Source organism: Oryctolagus cuniculus, chromosome 6, assembly GCF_051225735.1.
Source record: "Oryctolagus cuniculus isolate XC-2025 breed Fujian yellow rabbit chromosome 6, ASM5122573v1, whole genome shotgun sequence".
Lineage (NCBI taxonomy): Eukaryota > Metazoa > Chordata > Mammalia > Lagomorpha > Leporidae > Oryctolagus > Oryctolagus cuniculus.
The window spans coordinates 27611745-27632809 of record NC_142872.1 but is presented as its reverse complement, the minus strand read 5'-3'; the positions used below and the strand labels follow the sequence as shown (position 1 = coordinate 27632809).

The 21065-nt window shown below is 46.2% G+C and overlaps 1 long non-coding RNA gene across 2 annotated transcripts in view; it reads right to left on the bottom strand.

The window, feature by feature from the left end:
* LOC149126068 (uncharacterized) overlaps positions 1 to 21065 on the bottom strand; it is a 69532-nt gene that overhangs the window by 21551 nt on the left and 26916 nt on the right. Inside the window, exon 1 of one of the 2 annotated variants that reach the window (XR_016236168.1) lies at positions 20780 to 20914. The exons of the other annotated variant lie outside the window; for it this stretch is intronic. This is a non-coding gene — a long non-coding RNA (uncharacterized LOC149126068). Of the gene's footprint in view, positions 1 to 20779; positions 20915 to 21065 lie in introns of those variants that run through there. 2 annotated transcript variants of the gene reach the window in all.

The following is a 21065-nucleotide window of genomic DNA, read 5'->3' as shown; positions in this document are numbered from 1 at the left end:
TAAAACACAATGAAAACACCACTCAGGTGGGCATCTGGCCTATTGGTTAAGATAGATTAAGAATTGGGGCCAGCGCCATGGTGTAGTAGGTTAATCCTCCGTCTGTGGTGCCAGCATCCCATATGAACTCCGGTTCTAATCCCGGCTGTTCCTCTTCCAATCCCGCTCTCTGCTGTGGTCTCAGAAAGCAGTAGAAGATGGCCCAAGAGCTTGGGCCCCTGCACCTACATGGGAGACTGGGAAGAAGCACCTGGCTCCTGATTTCGGATTGGCGCAGCTCTGGCTGTTGTGGCCATCTGGGGAATGAACCAACAGAAGGAAGACCTTTTTCTCTGTCTCTTTCTCTTACTGTCTATAACGCTACCTCTCAAATAAATAAATGAAATCTTTAAAAAAAAAAAAAAAGATTAAGAAGCCTGAGTCGGGGCTGGTACTGTGGCATAGTAGGTTAAGCCTCTGTCTGTGGTGCTGGCATCTCATATGGGTACCAGTTTAAGTCCCAGCTGCTCTGCTTCTATGACTGGTGAGAGGGAGAGACAGAGAGAAAGGTCTTTCTTCCACTGGTTCACTCTCCAGATAGCCACAATGGCCAGAGCTGCGCCGATCTGAAGCCAGGAGCCAGGAGCTTCTTCTGGGTCTCCCACATGGGTACAGGGGCCCAAGGACTTGGGCCGTCTTTTACTGCTTTCCCAGGCCATAGCAGAGAGCTGGATTGGAAGAGGAGCAGCCAGCACTAGAACCCAGTGCCCATATGGGATGCCAGCGCCACAGGTGGAGGATTAACCTACTGTGCCATGGTGCCGGCCCCTCTCTGCCTTTGAAATAATATAAAAATTAAAAAATTAAAATGGGGGCTGGCGCCGCAGCTCAATAGGCTAATCCTCTGCCTGCGGCGCTGGCACACTGGGTTCTAGTCCTGGTCGGGGTGCCGGATTCTGTCCCGGTTGCCCCTCTTCCAGTCTAGCTCTCTGCTGTGGCCCGGGAGTGCAGTGGAGGATGGCCCAAGTCCTTGGGCCCCGCACCCGCATGGGAGACCAGGAGAAGCACCTGGCTCCTGGCTTCGGATCGGCATGGTGCGCTGGCCGCAGCACGCTGGCCGCAGCGGCCACTGGAGGGCGAACCAGCGGTAAAAAGGAAGACCTTTCTCTCTGTCTCTCTCTCTCTCACTGTCCACTCTGCCTATCAAAAAAATAAAAAAATAATAAATTAAAATGGGGGCCAGAATCTGCTACCTGCAATGTCAGCATCCCATGTGAGTGCTGGTTCAGATCCTAGCTGTTCTACTTCCAGCCCAGCAGCAGAGAAAGGTCCAGGTAATTGGACCTCTACCACCCATGTGGGAGTCCAGGATGGAGTTTCAGGCTCTAGGCTTCAGTCTGGCCCAGCCCCAGCCAGTGCAGCCACTTGGGGACTGACAGAGTGAATTAGTAAATAGAAGACTTCTCTCTCACTCTATCTCTCTGTAACTCTGCCTTTCAAATAAATAAATAAATAAATCTTTAAAATAAATAAAGTAAAAACCTAGAGGCCAGCATTGTGGCACAGCAGGTTAAGCTGCTACCTGCAATGCTGGCATTCCTCATGAATACCAAGAGTCCCTCCTACTCCACTTATGATCCAGCTTCCTGCTAAGTGAACAAGCAGATAGAAGATCGACTTCTCTTCCTCTTCCTCTCCCTCTGTAACTCTACCTTTCAAATAAATAAGTAAATCTTAAGGGGGAAAAAAAAACTGTAAAACCAAACACCACCAAAGTGGTCACTATCAGGAAAGCTGTTGTCAGACCTAATCATTCACTTTGACTTAACAGCACTTGGACATCCTTTAGAAAATGAGGCCTACAGGTTTAAGCTCTGCTCACTTCTCTTCCTTCTCAGTTTCCTAGTGCATCCTCTCTTCTGTTACCCTGCAGTGTGTACCACAGTTCTGGGTGCAGTTACTCTCAACAATGTCCCAGAACTCCCTGTGCTGTCACATTCCTAACCTAACCCTGCCCCGCAGCACCCTGCCCATTTTAATGACAACACAGAGACTCAAAAATCATCTCAATGGAGTTTTAGAGTCTCCTCCAAGGTAGCACTTACTGCCAATTTCTCCGCTTCACCTTTTCATTCTTTTCCTACAGTCACAGGGTGAGATACACATACATACAACCACGTACAATGCACTATGCAAAGAAAATTACATCCATGGATTCTCTGCTCCCCAGGAAAGTACTACTGAAGGCAGCTACATTAAACAGACAAGTGTAAACACATACATAGCAGAAAAGCAGCATGAAAACAACTTATGAATGGACAGCAGCAGGGTAAATGCACGACTCAGATGTGGCCAAAGACTGTTCACCAAACAATTACTATATGTCAGGTTTTGGGGTTGGTCCTGGAAATGACATTTTGAATAGGGCAGACACAGTTCATACACATGGGGATTTCAAGTTAAAAGCCAAGATAAATACCAAACATCTTTTTACTACTTTTACTCCATGGAAGTATTTTTAAAGAAGTCAGCATTGTGGTATACATGGTTAAGCTGCCACTTGCGAAGCTGGCATTCCTTATCAGAACTCCAGCTAAAGTCCTGGACACTTCATTTCCAATCCAGCTTCCTGCTATAGCCTCAGAAAGCAGCAGATTATGGTCCAAGTACTTGGACACCTGTCATTCATGTGGGAGACCCAGATGGAGTTCCTGGATCTCTGCTTTGGCTTGGCTCAAACCTAGATGTTGTGGTCATTTGAGGAGTAAATCAGCAATGGAAGATCTCTCTCTCTCTCTCTCCCTCTCCCTCTCCCTCTCTCCCCTCCCCTCCCTCCTTCCCTCCCTTCCTCTATCACTCTTTAAATATATAAATACATAAATCTTTTTTTAAGTATCTGTGGATATAGATGTGGAAAATGCTATGGAAGATAATATGCAGGATTGGTCTAGGCATTAATCTAATCTAATTAGGGGCTGGAAAAGCTTGTCTATACAAGTGACATTTAAAATGGAGCCTGAAGGGGCCAGCATGGTGGTGCAGTAGGTTAATCCTCCACCTACAGCACTGGCATCACATATGGACGCAGATTCTAGTCCCGGCCGCTCCTCTTCCTATTCAGCTCTCTGCTATGGCCTGGGATAGCAGTAGAAGATGGCCCAAGTCCTTGGGCCTCTGCACCCGTGTGGGAGACCAGAGGATGCTCCTGGCTCCTGGCTTCGGATTGATGCAGCTCCAGCCATTGCAGTTTGGGGAGTGAACCAATGGCTGGAAGACCTTTCTCTCTGTCTCTCCCTCTCACTGTCTGTAACTCTACCTCTCAAATAAATAAATAAAATGTTTTTAAAAAATAAAAATAAAATAGAGCCTGAAGCCTACAAAGGGTTACACAAACGACTGTGAGGAGAACAGTGATCCAGGAAGAAACATCTGAGAATGCGGAAGGAACATTCAAGGAACTGCAAGTCCAATGTAGCTGAAGTCAATTTATCTATCAAGTGGGAAAAGGGATCGAGATGGAGTTTGAAGGGATCAGCAGGAGGCTAGGAGATTTTAGATAAAGAACAAAGGAAGCAAAAATCACAGGATCAAAGATTCAAAGATGAGAAGGAACTTTAAGGGTTATCCAGCCCAACCATCCGAGTGATGTTGGAAATCCTCTCTGTCATTCCATATCACCCGTGGAGGCCAGAAAGGAGTTGGCATGGGATCACAGGAACCTCCTCTGACTTGGCCCAGGAACACCCAAGAGCTGAGGCAGGAGGGTTCTTGGTTCCATTCCCCTGACACCAGAGGAGGAAGTGGAGCTGGCCCTCTGGTCAGCTTATTTAAGTGAAGATCTGTTCACAGGATGACCGACGTGAAGTGCATAACCACCATTCATGTCTATTCACTATAGCTCCCTGGAAGAGTAATTATCTTGAGCAAGTGTAAGGGAGGTTCATTTGTTCAAGAGGACCTAGCTAACTTGAATTTATGACACAGCAACCTACAGTTGAGGGCTAGGCAAGGCACTCTGTGAAGCAGCCAGGGGACAGAAAATCCAGTGTGGCCACTGCCCAGAGGAGCTATAGCTCACGGAACCTGGTAAGTGGGATTTGTTCATCAAAAGTAGGGGAATGCTTCTGTGCTGGTAACAGCACAAAAAGGCTATTTCTTGCTGATACAAACTAGTGAAACACCCATGTATAGTACCTACTGTATGGCAAAGCTGGGTGTGCTAGGAAGGGTCCCAGGCCTATGTTATCACCATTAATCAACAAGAAGTATGTGGTGACTCAAAGAAGCAAGACAATGAAGGTCTACACTGGAGACTCACAAATCTAGATGAGGAAGACAGAAACATGCAGCAAAAGGTAGTCATAATCACCATGTGGTTGTAGTGAAAGGGGTTTGCAACTTAAAAGACCATCAAAGACTACACTGTAAAAGAAGAGGAAGGCTACAACTTGTGGAAACTGGCCTCAGACAGTGTGATGGAGGAAGACACTTCATGCAAATTAGAAAGACTCCCTGAGGCTGGGAAGGAGGATGATTTGTTGGGTAGGGAAGAGGTGGACCTGGGCCTTGCTCCCTGGCAGTCCCTGAGGAGGCAGCAAGACCTAAGAGAGGGCTGGCCACATGGAATATCTAGGAAAGACCCTAGGCAGCAGGCTTCATGGCCTTACAAAATATTCCTGTGAGGCGAGGGTAAATAGCAGGCAGTCAGTACCTGGACCTGGAGAGACGGCACAAATGGGGGCAGACATCTGACCTGGAGGTTAAGGTGCCTGCATCCTGTATCAGAGCGCCAGTTTCAAGTTCCAGCTCTGCTTTCAATTCCAGCTTACGTTTAATGCATAGGCAGCAGTAATGGCTCAAGTGATTGGGAAAGATGTGAACTAAGTTCCTAACTCCCACGTCTGACACTTGCCCAGCCCTGACCTTTGCAGGCATTTGGAAAATGAACCAGCAGATGAGAACTCGAACTCTATTTTTCTTTCTCACTCTCTTGGTCTGTCTCTTCTTTTGCTTCTCAAGTAATTAAAAAAAAAAAAAGAGAGAGAGAGAGAAAGAGAGAGATGGTGCAAATGGTAGGACAGCAGATATCTCAGCAATAACAGCAATTCAAAGCTCTCTCTAATCTCATGCAATGTATAAGCCCCTGTAGCCACAATCCAAACCTGCAGATGAGAAATAAATGAGGTGGCAGCCAGTGTTGTGGCATAATGGGTTAAGCATCGCCTGTGATGACATCCCTTATGGGGCCAGTTTGAGTTCTGGCTTCTCCACTTCCAATCCAGCTCCTTGCTAATGCACCTGGGAAAGTATCAGAAGATGGCCCAAGTACTTAGACTCTTGCACCCATGTGGGATAGCCTTATAAAGCTGCTGGCTTCAGCCTGACCCAGCCCTAGCCAATGCAGCCATTTGGAGCATGAACCAATGGATGGAAGATCTCTCTCTCCATCTCCCTATGTAATTCTTACTTTCAAATAAATAAATAAAAATCTTTTTTTAAAAAAAGAAAAGAAAGAAATGAGGTGAAATTTTTCATCAGTCAGATGGGATCAGAGCATATAATGGGAGTTTACCTTTATTCAAGAATATAAATAAATGTGATACTTCCTACACACAAGAATTTATAAATGAAAGTCATACCTGCTACAACTGCTACGGTTCAAGTGTGAAATGATGAGACCTAGATTAAAATGACTACAATGAAGACAAAGATATAAAACCCCTAGAGATATAGGAATAAAGAATAGCACTTGGGCCAGGTCCGTGGCTCACTTGGCTAATCCTCTGCCTGTGGCACTGGCACACCGGGTTCTAGTCCTGGTTGGGGTGCCAGGCACTAGTCCCGGTTGCTCCTCTTCCAGTCCAGCTCTCTGCTGTGGCCCGGGAGGGCAGTGGAGGATGGCCCAAGTGCCTGGGTCCCTGCACCCGCATGGGAGACCAGGAGGAAGCACCCGGCTCCTGGCTTCAGATCGGTACAGTGCCGGCCACGGCAGCCATTAGGGGAGTGAACCAATGGAAGTAAGACCTTTCTGTCTCTGTCTCTCTCTCACTGTCTATAACTCTACCTGTCAAATAAAAACAAAACAAAACAAAACAAAACAAAAGAATAGCACTTGATCTACCTACAATCTACAGAAAACCTGAGGACACACTGTGAATGCAAGAAATTTCTCTGTCTCTGTTGCTCTCTATCCATAGGCATAGAGACCAAGTAAATGCTTTTTTTTTTTTTTTAATTTATTTTACTTACAAGTCACAGTTAGAGAGAGGACAAGCAGAGAGGGAGAGGGAGAGGGAGAGGGAGAGAGAAAAGGAGAGTCTTCCACCTACTGGTTCATTCTCCAGATGGCCGCAACAGCCAGAGCTGCGCCAATCCAAAGCCAGGAGCCAGGAGCTTCTTCTGGGTTTCCCACATGGGTACAGGGGCTCAAGGACTTGGACCATCTTCTACTGCTTTCCTAAGCCATAGCAGAGAGCTGGATCAGAAGTGGAGCAGCCGGGTCTCGAACCGGTGCCAATATGGGATACCAGCATTGCAGGCGGTGGCTTTACCCGCTATGCCACAGCACTGGTCCCCAAGTAAAAGCTTTATGAGTGACTGTTAGCATCTCTAAGTTATGGAAAAATGCAACTAAAAAAGCTTTTTATCCTCCTAAGAATATGTGTTAGAGCTCAGGTGGACAAGGAGAAAAAGAGAGATTTACTCTCCTTGTTTCCACTTTGTTATCAGATACAGTGGGTACAGTAGAGTACTAATAACACTAAAGTTACTAAAACTCTGTTCGTGTCCTTGAGATGCTCACTATATCTAGTGGGAGGGATGGACAGGTCAACAAATAATTTAAGTCCTGTGATGTGTCATGTCAAAGCTGTGGATAAGCACCCAAGAAGTACAGAGGATCAAGTGACAATACCTGCCTCTGAAAGCCAGAGAAAATTTTACAGAGAAGGTGAGATTTATGTGGTTTTGAAAGGATGACTAGCATTTCAACATTTGGATAAGAAAGAGAATTCTAGACAGTGGGAACAGAATGCACAAGGTAGGAAATCATAAAAAAAGTGGTACTTGCAATGGGGAGAGGTTAGGAGAAGTAAACAAGTTGGTAGGAAACGAGCTTCCTAGTATTTTCACATGATGAATTTGACTACAAAGATCACACAAATGATTTTGCAAATTCAAAAGCAGTTATTTCTAAGCCTTAGAGTAGGAGTTACAGGGTAAGTGGGATCACTGCAATAGATTATATTAATCTGTGTTGTAACAAATACCAGAGGCTGGATTTTTTTTTTTTTTTTTTTTTGACAGGCAGAGTTAGACAGTGAGAGAGAGACAGAAAGGTCTTCCTTTTCCGTTGGTTCACCCCCTCAAATGGCCGCCATGGCCAGCGCACTGTGCTGATCTGAAGCCAGGAGCCAGGTGCTTCCTCCTGGTCTCCCATGGGGTGCAGGGCCCAAGCACTTGGGCCATCCTCCACTGCCTTCCCGGGCCACAGCAGAGAGCTGGACTGGAAGAGGAGTACCTGGGACAGAATCTGGCGCCCCAACCAGGACTAGAACCCAGTGTGCCAGCACCACAGGCGGAGGATTAGCCTAGTGAGCTGTGGCGCTGGCCCAGAGGCTGGATACTTTATAAAGAGGTGATATGGGTCAGTTTTGAAGCTCTGAGAGCAGAATGGCAGCATCTTCTGGGCTCTTCCAGCTACATCCACAAAGAAGCAGAAAAGGAATTGGCCATGGGCAGTCCAGGAAAAGTGAGTGGGGTGGCCTCAATTTATAACAATCCACTCTTGTTATATATTCACTCCATAAGACCAGCATTAATCCCTTTTGAGGACAGTGATTTCAAGACCTAACCACCTTCTGCTACATCTCACCTCTTCAACCACCTCAAGACCACTGCACTGGAAATCAAGCTTCCAGCACAGGAACCTTTGTGCACAAAACACATCCAAATCATAGCAAAGATGAAACTCAGTTGCACTCAGTGAAAACAATATTCTGCCTGCCTGGAATTGGTTCCTACAACCGTTTTCCCTCCCTTTATTTATTTTTACTTCATTTGAAAGGCAGAGAGAGAAACATATCTACTGGTTCACTCTCTAAATGCCTGCAATAGCCAGGGATGGGCCAGGACAAAGCCAAGAGCCCAGAACTCTAGTTCCACCACAGATCTACCACATGGGTGGCAGAAACCCAAGTACTTGAGTCATTACCTGCTGCCTCCAAGGGTGTGGAGGAAGCTGGATTGGAAATACAGGAGCTGGGGCTCAAAGCAGGCACTCTGATAGGGAATCTGGCTGTTGCAAACATAACTTAACCACTGCACCATGCCAGCCCCATGTCCTTACAATTTTTAAAAAATATTGGCTGGCACCGCAGCTCAATAGGCTAATCCTCCGCCTGCAGCGCCGGCACATTGGGTTCTAGTCCAGTTGGGGTGCCGGAGTCTGTCCCGGTTGCCCCTCTTCCAGTCTAGCTCTCTGCTGTGGCCCGGGAGTGCAGTGGAGGATGGCCCAAGTCCTTGGGCCCTGCACCCGCATGAGAGACCAGGAGAAGCACCTGGCTCCTGCCTTCGGATCAGTGTGGTGCGCCAGCCACAGCGGCCATTGGAGGGTGAACCAACGGCAAAGGAAGACCTTTCTCTCCGTCTCTCTCTCTCACTGTCCACTCTGCCTGTCAAAAAAAAAAAAATGTATTTATTTGAAAGGCAGAGTAACAGAAAGAGAGGGAGAGACAGAGAGAGATCTTCCATTTGCTGGTTCACTCACTAAAATGGCCTCAACAGCCAGAGCTGGGCCAGTCCAAAGCCAGGAGCCAGGAGCTTCTTTCAGGCGTCCCATGCAGGTGTAGGGGCCCAAGGATTTGGTTCATCTTCCTCTGCTTTCCCAGTGCATTAGTAGGGAGCTGGACTGGAAGTGGAGCAGCAAGACTCAAATCAGCATCCATATGGGATGCTGGCACTGCAGGCATGGCTTTACCCACTATGCCTGTCCCTACAATCTTTAACCAAGGGCAAGCTACCCAGATTATGAACACTGATATCCACATAATTGCCATAGAAGGAGTTCCAAGGTACACCAAAGAGAAGTCCCATGTAATCTGCTACTATATGGCTCGGTGCTAGACCACACAAAGACATACTGACACATACTTACCTTTGGAAAACCTGATAGCCTCAGGCAAAATCGTTTCTCTCTCTCTCTCTCTCTTTTTTTTTTTTTTTATTGACGGCTTTTCACCAAAACCACTGGCAGGTTTTTATTGCTCAGTAATAGCCAACCTCATAGATTTCTTCATCTACCAAGTGAGCAACTTTCAGCAAAAGCTCTTCAGTTTAATGTATATGTCCCAGGAACCTGGACAAAGCCTGGGAACTCGGAGGGTACATTATACCATAGAGATTCAAGCTCACTGATTGGGGATCACATCTCTGTAGGCCCCATTCTTTCCTTGCCTTTGACCACAAAGGACAAGCAGTGTGGAACAGGACTAAACCTGCCTACTAAGATAACTGTTTCTTTAATTCATGGTGACATCAGGTAAAATATAAAACAAGACGATAACTCCCAAATCTCCAGGGGGTGTCTCAAGATTCAGTGAAATGTCTAAATTTCATTTTCAGCACATTAAATATCTGGATAGCAAATGTACAGATTATATATTTTGTGTTGTATTTCTGATTAGAATTCAGGGATCAAGGAAAGACAGACATCACTGATAGATTCTTTAAAGGTAAAAAGGAGGGTCTTACAGAACTGACTTCAACTAAAAAATGAAAGGTCATTTGGTATTTAATCTTTAAATAAAAAGTGCATTTGATTTTGAAAAACAATCATGGAGACTCACATTTTTGTGTTTAACAATCACCTTGAAATTGGTCTGCCTCAGAGGACAGGCTACCTTAGCATGAATGATTTACGACATTCATGAACTTGGCAACTACATCAGTTTTTCTAAACCTGGCACCCAACACCACCTGCATGTTAAGTGAAGATTTATGATTTATAAAACTCACCTCATTATGCAGAGGTACATGAATTGTCATCTATGTGTAGTCTATAACTCCCAAGATAGATAAGAAGGCAGCTATGTCACAGAATTTATAGCTTCTTCCTGCTAAAGCTGAAGTTTTGGAGAAAAACTAAAGAAATAACTGGCCCTGTGGAGAAAAATAGCTTTAGCTAACCATTACACCCCCAAATGATGAAATAGCAATAGCCTACCACTATATCCTACATGAACAAAGAGGCTAACAGCAAAAGTCACTTTAATCACAGCACTGAACTATGTCTCTGCTTTGAACACTGCAGTAATAAGACAGAACCTAAGTGACTCCTTGGAAATATCAAGCACTCTGTCAGTTCAATTTTTCCCCCAGTTTGGTGTCTGAGGCTTCTTGCTGAGATTTCTCATCAAGTGGCCCAGCCAGACCCACAGATGTGGACTTCAGAGAAGGTAATTCAATAGCTTGTTGTGTCCAATGGCTTCCTGTGTACGCTCTCAAAGCGAAGAAAATCAAACGGTGATTCAGGTTCCCATCTGCAGCTTGTTTTAACAGATATTTTAGAAATGCAGCTGATCTTTCCCCATACCCTACACAAGAAAGTGGAAGCACAGAAGACTGCATGCAATAAACTTATGTACTTCAACAAAGAATAAGAGTATATACATAGCCATTAAAAATGACAGTTATATGGGGGCCAGTGCTGTGGCATAGCAGGTAAAGCTTCCACCTGCAGTGCCGGCATTCCATATGGGCACCAGCTAGAGTCCTGGTTGCTCCACTTCCAATCCAGCTCTCTGCTATGGCCTGGGAAAGCAGCAGAAGATGGCCCAAATCCTTGGGACCCTGTACTTGCATAGGAGACCTGGAAGAAGCTCCTGGCTCCTAGCTTCAGATTGGCACAGCTCCAGCTGTTGAAGCCAACTGGGGAGTGAATCAGCAGATGGAAGACCTCTCTCTCTCTCTTAACTCTCTCTCTCTCCCTCTCCTTCTCCCTCCGTGTAACTCCGACTTTCAAATAAATAAATACATCTTTAAAAATCTTTAAAAAAAAAAAAGTCATGTAGATCGGGACAGATTGGCATGTAAAAAATCCTACACAAGATAATGCTAAGCTAAAACAGCAGTATACAAAATGACAGAAAAAAAAATGGTGTTTTTGAGCTTTGATATTTTCAATGTATACTTTCAAATAGTCCTATCCATTAGGAAATAGAAATATACACAGAAACATACACACAGCTGCCACTGCCTGGAATCCAATAAACACTCTGTTCCTCCCTTCCTTCTTTGCAGAACTCCCTGAACACTGTTAGGCCCTCTCTGGCCTTTGAAAGTACAGAACACCAGCACTCAAATAACTAAGTCCTTGGAAGAAAGGTTAAAATGTAAAAAGTAGGAGCAGCAAATTTAAGAAAAAGGAAGGGAAGGAGCCCATCTCCAAAGTTAATCATTAAATATGCCTTTTTGTTCCTTCCTGTTCGGTCATTTGATTTCTGAAACAAGTCTGGGATCTGCCTATTTGTCATCTGTGCTCTAGTAATGCCTATGTGCTGATTCCAATGTGGTTCTTCTAACTTGTAGAACCAATATTTCACTCACATAATGGTGCCTTAAAACAAGAGAACCAATTATTATGCACCAGGAAAAATGATGCCTCTCTGGCAACTGGGAAGATACCTGAGCGCCGAGGAGATGGAGCTGGACCCCAGGGAGGATGTGCACCTGGGCTCAGGGACTAGGTAACCACTTTTCCTTAGGCGGTGGACACCTGACCACTCACACTCCACTCCTTTTCTCAAGGGCTATGGGTGCCTGTGTTCTATGTGCTGCCTTTCAACTTGAGAGTGACCTCCCCAGCTCAGGCCAGCCAGTCATGATATAATGGAATAAGAAGTGGGCCAGTACCATACACATGCATAAACACACACATCCCCACAAGCAGCGTGGTGCACAGCAGACTTCCTTCTGGAAAAAACTGCAGAGCATAGGCAGGGTGGCCTCACTCACAGCGCCACAGGCTGCCTCTGCACTGTGCCAGGCCTAGACAGAGTTCCCTATCCTATGGAGGAGAGGCATTCCTGAGACGCTTAGCAGCTGTCAGCTCCCAGAGCCCCCTTTCACCTGAAGAAGTGGTCACAGGGCTCCTTTGAGGTAAACCAGATTGTTTCAGGTCATGGCACTTGGCTCTTTACTGAACCTTTCTTCTAGCCAGTAAATGCAGTCCCTGTGAGATGATGTGACTCAAGCCACACAAAGAAAGGAAGCAACGGTGCTGCAGGCAGTCCAGGGGATTCTGTGCCATAGGGCACAGGAAATACAATCTATTTATCTTTTTATATTTTAAATTTTTACTTGAAAGGTGGAGAGAGACAGAGTAATTTTCCATCTGCTGGTTCATTCCCCAAATGCCTACAACAGCCAGGGCTAGATGAGGTTGACACCAGGAGCACATGTGGGTGTCCCACTTTGGTGGCAGGAACACATATACTTCAGTTATCATTTGCTGCCTCCCAAGGTGGACATCAGCAGGAAGCTAGATGAGAAGTAAAGGAACCAGGACTCAGGGCCAGCACTGTGGCGCAGTAAGTTAATCTTCTGCCTGTGGCGCTGGCATCCATATGGGCACCGGTTCTAGTCCTGGTTGCTCCTCTTCCAGTCCAGCTCTCTGCTATGGCCTGGGAAAGCAGTAGAAGATGGCCCAAATGCTTGGGCCCCTGCACCCTCATGGGAGACTGGTAAGAAACACCTGGCTCTTGGCTTTGGATCGGTGCAGCTCCGGCCATTGTGGCCATTTGGGGAGTGAACCAACGGAAGGAGGACATTTTTCTCTATCTCTCCCTCTCACTGTCCGTAACTCTACCTTTCAAATAAATAAATAAAAATCTTAAAAAAAAAAAAAAAAAAGGAGCCAGGACTCAAACCAGGGACTCTAACATGGTATGCAGGCATCCAAAATGGCCCATTCCCATTTATATTTATCTTTCCTGTTTTTACATATATTCAATTATGGTGCTTGCCTGTAGTTCATAAATATTTGTACATAAATATATACACTTTTCCTTTTTTAAAAAAATATTTTCCTTTTAAAAAAATTCATGGGCTGGCATTGTGGCTCAGCAGCTTGAGCCACCACCTGCAACGCCATATGGGTACTAGTTCAAGTCTGGCTTTTCCACTTCCAATACAGCTTCCTGCTAATGCACCTGGGAGAACAGTAGAAGATAGCCTGAGTACTTGGGCCCCTGCCACCCACATGGGAGTCTCAGATGGAGTTCCAGGCTCCTGTTCCAGTCATCAGGGAGTGAACCACTGTCTAGCAGATCTGTTTCTCCTTCTCTTTCTCCAACTCTGCTTTTAAAATAGAAAAATCTTTTTTAAAAAAAGAAAACTTAAAAAAATTATTTGAGAGGGAGACAAGGCTAGCAGCTGGGAACTTAATCCAGATCTTCCAAGTGGATGGCAGGAACCCAATTACTTGACCCATCAACACCGCCTCCAAGGTAATGCGTTAGCAGGAAGCTGGAGTTAGGAGCCAGAGCCAGAGATCAAACCCAGGCTCTCCGATACAGGAAACACAGGCATCTTAACCATTAGGTCAATGTCCACTACTCAAATATTGTTATTTATTTATTTGAAACAAGGGAAGGAGAGAGAGAGATTGAAAAAAGAGAGAGAAAAAGGTGGAAAAAGGGAGATATCCCACACAGTAGTTCAATTCGAAAATGCCCACAACAGCTGACCTTGGGTCAGGCAGAAGCCAGGAGTCAGGAACTCAATCTGGGTCTCCCATATGGATGGCAGGAACCCAAGTACTTGAGACATCACCTGCTGCCTCCTATGGTGTACATCAATAGGAAGCTGGACTTGCAAACAGAGCCAGATTTTGAACCGAGGCACTCAGTATGGGATGTGGACATCCCAAGCAGTGTCTTAACCACCACACCAAAATACCTGACCTCCCCTCAAGTATTCTTCTAATAAGGATATGTGGTCCTTCATACCCACTTCCCCATCAGATTTCCTGTGGAACTTGTTAAACTTCACCTACTTCAGACCTTTAGGACCTGAATGTGCAGGGGAGGGGAGTTCGGGAGCTTCTAATTCCTCCTGAAATGTGGGAATCACTGAAGTAGTAGAATTAGAGAAACAAAGAAGCAGAGCTAAGAAAAGAGCAGTCACAAGAAACAAGAAAACCAGAATTCTATTTCTGAGAGGAAGATGAGTTAACACGGCATTGTAGCTCCTGCCAGGGCCCAACCAGAGAGGAAGAGCCACCATCCCTGTCCTTCCAGAACTGTCTTGGATATTGAGATAATGCCTGTACTTCCCCAGTCTTCCATTACATCCTCATCACCTGGGGAACCTGGCCATTTCCTGTGCTGACAGATGGGGAACCTTAGAAATCTCTCTTGGTGGGGCCGGTGCTGTGGCATAGTGAGTTAATTGCTGTTTGTAGCATTAGCATCCCATTTGTGTGCTGGTTTGAGTCCCGGTTACTTCACTTTTTTTTTTTTTTTTTTTTTTTTTGACAGGCAGAGTGGACAGTGAGAGAGAGAGACAGAGAGAAAGGTCTTCCTTTGCCGTTGGTTCACCCTCCAATGGCCACCCCGACCAGGACTAGAACCCGGTGTGCCGGCGCCGCAAGGCGGAGGATTAGCCTAGTGAGCCATGGCGCCGGCCTGAAAGGAACTAATTCTATCCAGAAGGCCCATTCTCATGACCTAATTAACCCCAGGGTCACCCCTCTGAAAACCATCACACTGGGGATTAGGGACCCTAGCATAAACCAACAGTCCCTCACAGAGATAGCACAGGCAGTTCAAGCCAATTAGGACGACAGTTCCGGCAGAGCAAGTTAAACTGACATTGTGATGCCAGCATCCCATACCAAAAGTGTAGGATCAAGTTTCAGCTATTGCACTTCTGATTCATGTTCCTGCTAATGCACCTGGGAAGGCAGTGAAAGATGGACTAAGGATCTGGGCCTCTGGCCCCATGTGGGAGACCAAGATGGAGTGGAGTGCCTGGCTCCTGGCTTCTGCATGGTCCAGACCTGGCTATTGTAGCCATCTGGGGAGTGAATCAATGAATGCAAGATCTGTCTCCCACTCTCCATCACTTCGCCTTTCTAACAGATAAGCAAACAAATCTTAGGGAAAAAAAAGGTGACATAATCTCACTAATAATGTGCCTTAAAGAGTGAGGATGAGGCCAGCGCAGCGGCTCACTAGGCTAATCCTCCGCCTGCGGCACCGGCACAGGTTCTAGTCCCAGTCGGGGCGCCAGATTCTGTCCCGGTTGCCCCTCTTCCAGGCCAGCTCTCTGCTGCGGCCTGGGAGTGCAGTGGAGGATGGCCCAGGTGCTTGGGCTCTGCACCTGCATGGGAGACCAGGCTCCTGCCTTTGGATCAGCGCGGTGCGCCAGCCGGGGCGGCCATTGGAGGGTGAACCAACGGCAAAGGAAGACCTTTCTCTCTGTCTCTCTTTCTCTCACTATCCACTCTGCCTGTCAAAAAAAAAAAAAAAAAAAATAGAGTGAAGATGAGATAGGAAGAAGAGATAAGAACCAGAGTTGTCTGAAAACATATGAAAAATGTCCTGTACTGATTGAATATTTAATCAGGAATCATGTGGTTGATTTCTAAAAAAACATAGCAAGTCAACAATGAGGCTATAAATCACATACCCACACTGTCTGTGTGACCTTGGACAATTCACTGATTCTATTCTTTAAATGATATCTAAGATCTTGTTCATGTTCCTAGAATCAGAATTCAAGCTCAATTCCTAAACTGGAGTTCTTTTCACTATAACCATGAAGGTCAAGAATAAAGTAAAACTCTCGTCCTTTAAACTAAAAAATTATTTTCTTATTTCTTTGAAAGACAGTGTTACATAGAGAAGTGAGAGACACAGACCTTCCATCTGCTGGTTCACTCCCCAAATGGCTGCAATGGCCAGGGCTGGGCCAGGCCAACTTTAGAAGCCTGGAACTCCACCCAGGTCTACCACATGGGCATCAGGGACTCAAGCACTTGGGCCTGGATCGGAAGTGGAGCAGCTGGACTCGAACCAGAGCTTACGTGGGATGTGAGCATTACAGGTGGCGACATAACCCACTGTGCCACAAGTTCAGCCCTTAAACTAAAACCTTTAGAGAGGATTCCTATGTTTTTAAAAACTAAATTTTAATTTTTGTTTATTTTTTGTTTTATCTGAATAGCAGAGAGACAGAAACAGAGATTGATCTTCCATCCACTGGTTCACTCCCCAAATGCCTGCAACAGCAGAGACTGGGTCAAGCCAAAGCCAGGACTTCAGAACTCAACCAAAGTCTCCAACGCATGTGGCAGGACTCAAGATCATCATCTGCAGCCTCCCAGGATGTGCATTAGCCAGAAGGTGAAATCAGAAGTGGTGCCAGGACATGAACCCATGCTCCATAATGTGATACATTCCAAGTGGTGTCTTAGCCACTGTGCTACATGCCTGCCTCCAAGTAACAAAATTTAAATGGATCTTCATGAAGAGCAAATCTCTGGGTTTTGTCATTCCTATCCCCTTCCCAAATAGCAACTTCCTGCAGAAGTCCTTGACCTATTCAACAGCTAACTGTTCTCCAAACCTGAAAGAAAATCCAGTTAGATTCACTGACTGCTTTTTCCTGTGTAATAAGACTACATTATAACTGGAATGTAAATGTCCTATCTAATCAAAGTGACAGCTTTTTTGATTTACTGCTTCCTTTTCTTTCAGGGCCATCCTATTATTTTTCTCCTATCAAAAGAGGGCAGTTTGGTGGGTTACTGGGCACTCAGCAGAGAATGAAACCTGCTAATTGTCACTTCTCCTAAGGACAAAGACATCACCTGACATGCTTCCTATGCTTGACTGGAACAAGCTCTGTTGAACCAGGCTTGAGTGGTGCGACACCGTGTAATGCACACCAATATAGTGCAACTCATGCCAAAACAGAAAAGTGGGACCTGCCTCCTGAAATCTGCTGCAGGTACATGAAAGATTCCAAGAGAAAAAAAGTGATAAATCCCTGCAGTATGCCACAGTTTTATTTCCTGAAGATGGAAGGTACCACATCTTGACAGTCATCTTTGGGGAGATGGAATAAAATATTTGCTGAGTCACCACTTTATAAAAAGACTTTGCTTTTAAGATATCAACTTGATCTTATGAACTAGATTAGAGATCAAACTTTCATGGTTGTCCTAGAACCTAAACTACATTTACAAAATGTTTAAGAAGGAGCCGGCACTCTGGCATATAGCAGGTTAAAGCCCCGGCCTGCAGTGCCTACATCCCCACATGAGGGTCAGTTTGAGTCCCAGCTGTTCCACTTCCGATCCAGCTCCCACTAATGTGCCTGGGAAAGCAATGGAGGATGGCCCAAGTGCTTGGGCCCCAGCATCCACGTGGGAGACCCTGAAGAAGCTCCTGGCTTCAGATAGGCTCAGCTCTGGCCATTGCGGACACTTGGGGAGGGAACCAGCGGATGGAAGAACTCTGTCTCTACTTCTCTCTCTCATTTCAAATAAGTAAAATAAATCTTAAAAAAAAGTTTAGGCCGGCACCACAGCTCAATAGGCTAATCCTCCGCCTAGAGGCGCCGGCACACCGGGTTCTAGTCCCGGTCAGGGCGCCGGATTCTGTCCCGGTTGCCCCTCTTCCAGGCCAGCTCTCTGCTGTGGCCAGGGAGTGCAGTGGAGGATGGCCCAGGTGCTTGGGCCCTGCACCCCATGGGAGACCAGGAAAAGCACCTGGCTCCCGGCTCCTGCCATCGGATCAGCGTGGTGCGCCGGCCGCAGCGCGCCGGCCACGGCGGCCATTGGAGGGTGAACCAACGGCAAAGGAAGACCTTTCTCTCTGTCTCTCTCTCTCACTGTCCACTCTGCCTGTTAAAAAGAAAAAAAAAAATAACTAAAAAAAAAAAAAGGTTTAAATATTTCCAACTTTTTTTTTAAAGATTCATTTTATTTATTTGAAAGACAGAGATCCAAAGTCAGGAGCCAGAAGCTTCTTCCGGGGTCTCCCACGTGGATGCTGGGGCCCAAGCACTTGGGCCATCCTCCATTGCTTTCCCAGGCACATTAGCTGGGAGCTGGACCAGAAGTGCAACAGCTGGGACTCAAACTGACCCCTATATGGGATATTGGCTCTGCAGCCTGGGGCTTTAATCCACTGTGCACAGTGCCGGCCCCTCCAACTTTTTAATTCCAGTGCTTAAAATAGCTGCTGTTTTTACTGTTTTTATAGTTATTATATAGGCTAGTATTCTGAGACTCATCTACTATATAAATAAATACAGAGGTAAAACATCAGACCCAGTGTGGTTACAAGGTGGCAGAACCTAACAGTTACTGGTGTAGGTTCTAGAATCAGACAATCTGACTTCAAATTCTGGCTTTACCATTCAATTGCTATGTGACCCCATGTAACACACTTAACTACTCTAAGCCTCAGTTTCTACATCTATAAAATGGGAATAGCAAGTTACCTACTTGAGACCATGCCATTAGACAATGTACAGAAAGCATTTAGGATAGTAGGTGGCAGCCGGCGCCGTGGCTCAATAGGCTAATCCTCCACCTTGCGGCGCCGGCACACCGGGTTCTAGTCCCGGTTGGGGCGCCGGATTCTGTCCCGGTTGCCCCTCTTCCAGGCCAGCTCTCTGCTATGGCCAGGGAGTGCAGTGGAGGATGGCCCAGGTGCTTGGGCCCTGCACCCCATGGGAGACCAGGAAAAGCACCTGGCTCCTGGCTCCTGCCATCGGATCAGCGCGGTGCGCCGGCTGCAGCGGCGGCCATTGGAGGGTGAACCAACGGCAAAGGAAGACCTTTCTCTCTCTGTCTCTCTCTCTCACTGTCCACTCTGCCTGTCAAAAAAAAAAAAAAAAAAAAAAAAGGATAGTAGGTGGCACTTGGACAAACACTCAACAACCATTATTAGCTATTCCTATTCTAATGACAATTCATAATAATGACTAAGCATCAAATACTAAAAGGTAGCTACCTATTCTCAAATGTGTTAAAATAATCATGCTTGTTCAGAAGAACATTAAAAAATATAGTATGCACACGTAGTGGCCAGCCACCTGTTGTCTGGTAAATCTTTATCTACATGCAAATTACATACCAGCTCCTTCCACTTCCCAGAGTAACAATGAGATGACAACAAAGAAATCAAATACAGTATGTGCTGCCTGATGATGAGTTGCACCACTCTGCTGCGGATCTAGCTATCCATTGATTTTCATTTGAACCCCTCCTTGGATTCAGGCTCATTTCTGCAAGCCTTCAGCTCTGCTCATCTGCAAAGCAGCCCAGAAGCCCGTCCTTCACGCTGGCATGTATTATAAAGCCCTCATTCTCAGGCTCCTGCTTCGAATATCCAGGGTTACCACATCCCCCTCGTGGTCATGGGGAATATACACCAGGCGCCTGGGGAAACTGCCAAGATGCCAGTCAAATACGTACCCACTTAATCATGGGCTCAGACACCCTTCAGCTAACACCGTTTGATTCCTGGATTCTTCTGATTAACACATAGTGGCTTTTCAATGTACGAGCAAAAAGAAGAAAAGGAAACTCTTAAAACAGACAGAGAAGAGAGAAGTGAAAGTGAGTTTTCACCTGCCCTCCTCTCTCCTAAGGTGAAGATGGGCTCAATTTCTATTTTGCTTCAATGTTTAGTATTATTTATTTGCCCTATGTTTTTTGCACCATATTGTTCTAGAACATAAATTCGTAGAAATAGGGGTTTACGTGCCTCTAATTTTGATAACCGGGGGAAAGAAAGCCTACCTCAGGGAATGAAAAAGCAAGAGAAATCAGGGTGTTAAATAGCTAACACTTAAGGAAAAGGGTGTAGGAGGCTTTTCTAAACTTTTAAAATCTGCATAATCTGTAATCGATGTATGTCTGACTTTTCTGTTTCTCACTCCCACTGCATCCCCCTCAGAATATACTCTTCTGTTAGCTTCTTTTCCTCCCCAATTTTTCCCAATTTCTTCCCAACTGCTCACACAGTGATCACTTACTGATTTTCTTTTTTTTTTTTTTTTTTTTTTGACAGGCAGAGTGGACAGTGAGAGAGAGAAAGGTCTTCCTTTGCCGTTGGTTCACCCTCTAATGGCCGCCGCTGCAGCCGGCGCACCGCGCTGATCCGATGGCAGGAGCCAGGATCCACGTGCTTTTCCTGGTCTCCCATGGGGTGCAGGGCCCAAGCACTTGGGCCATCCTCCACTGCACTCCCTGGCCATAGCAGAGAGCTGGCCTGGAAGAGGGGCAACCGGGACAGAATCTGGCGCCCCAACCGGGACTAGAACCCGGTGTGCCGGCGCCGCAAGGTGGAGGATTAGCCTATTGAGCCACGGCGCCGGCCCACTTACTGATTTTCCTGAAGGAAGTGGTAGGGGCCTGAAGCACTTTTCAAGGACAAATTACGTCATCTCCAAATCAAGTGCAATCTCACTGCCATCTCATCAGTGGCTTCAAGTTTTTGCTTTCACTGTGTTCTCAACCCTGGAGCAAAGCCTGACATGACAGGTGTTCCAGTTTTTTCTTAAAAATCCTAGCTGGTCACAGAACAGGGTGGTAACTAAAATCTGGCAACCAGCACAAGGTTTCAAATGTGCCGAATGTGCCTCAGTCAGGCCCTGCACAGCAGGGCGGGGACGATCCTGAGCTGGGATAAGAATTTTTCCCTTGAGGGCTTCCACGACAATTAGCCTAAGGCGACTCAATGCTGTTAGGGAACGAAACAATGGTTTAGTAGATGGAAACCTGAAGCTGTGGTAAAAGCGCAGCCCGGACTTAGTTTCAGATCTGCTTATCCCGGTGTTCTTTCACGTTGTGGACAAACAGCAAGACCGGGTAACCAACATTCCGTCGTCTGCAGTTTTAAAGTCCCAGGGCAAGATGGCGCCCTGCTCGCGGAGCGGAGGCGAGGAACACGTCCGCGCGCGTGGAGCGTGCACGCGCCCGGACTCGCCCCGGGCTCCTCTCAGGCCAGACTCGCGAGCATTGGGACATCCAATGAGCGCTGTAAGGAGCCTAAACCTTCTTTTTC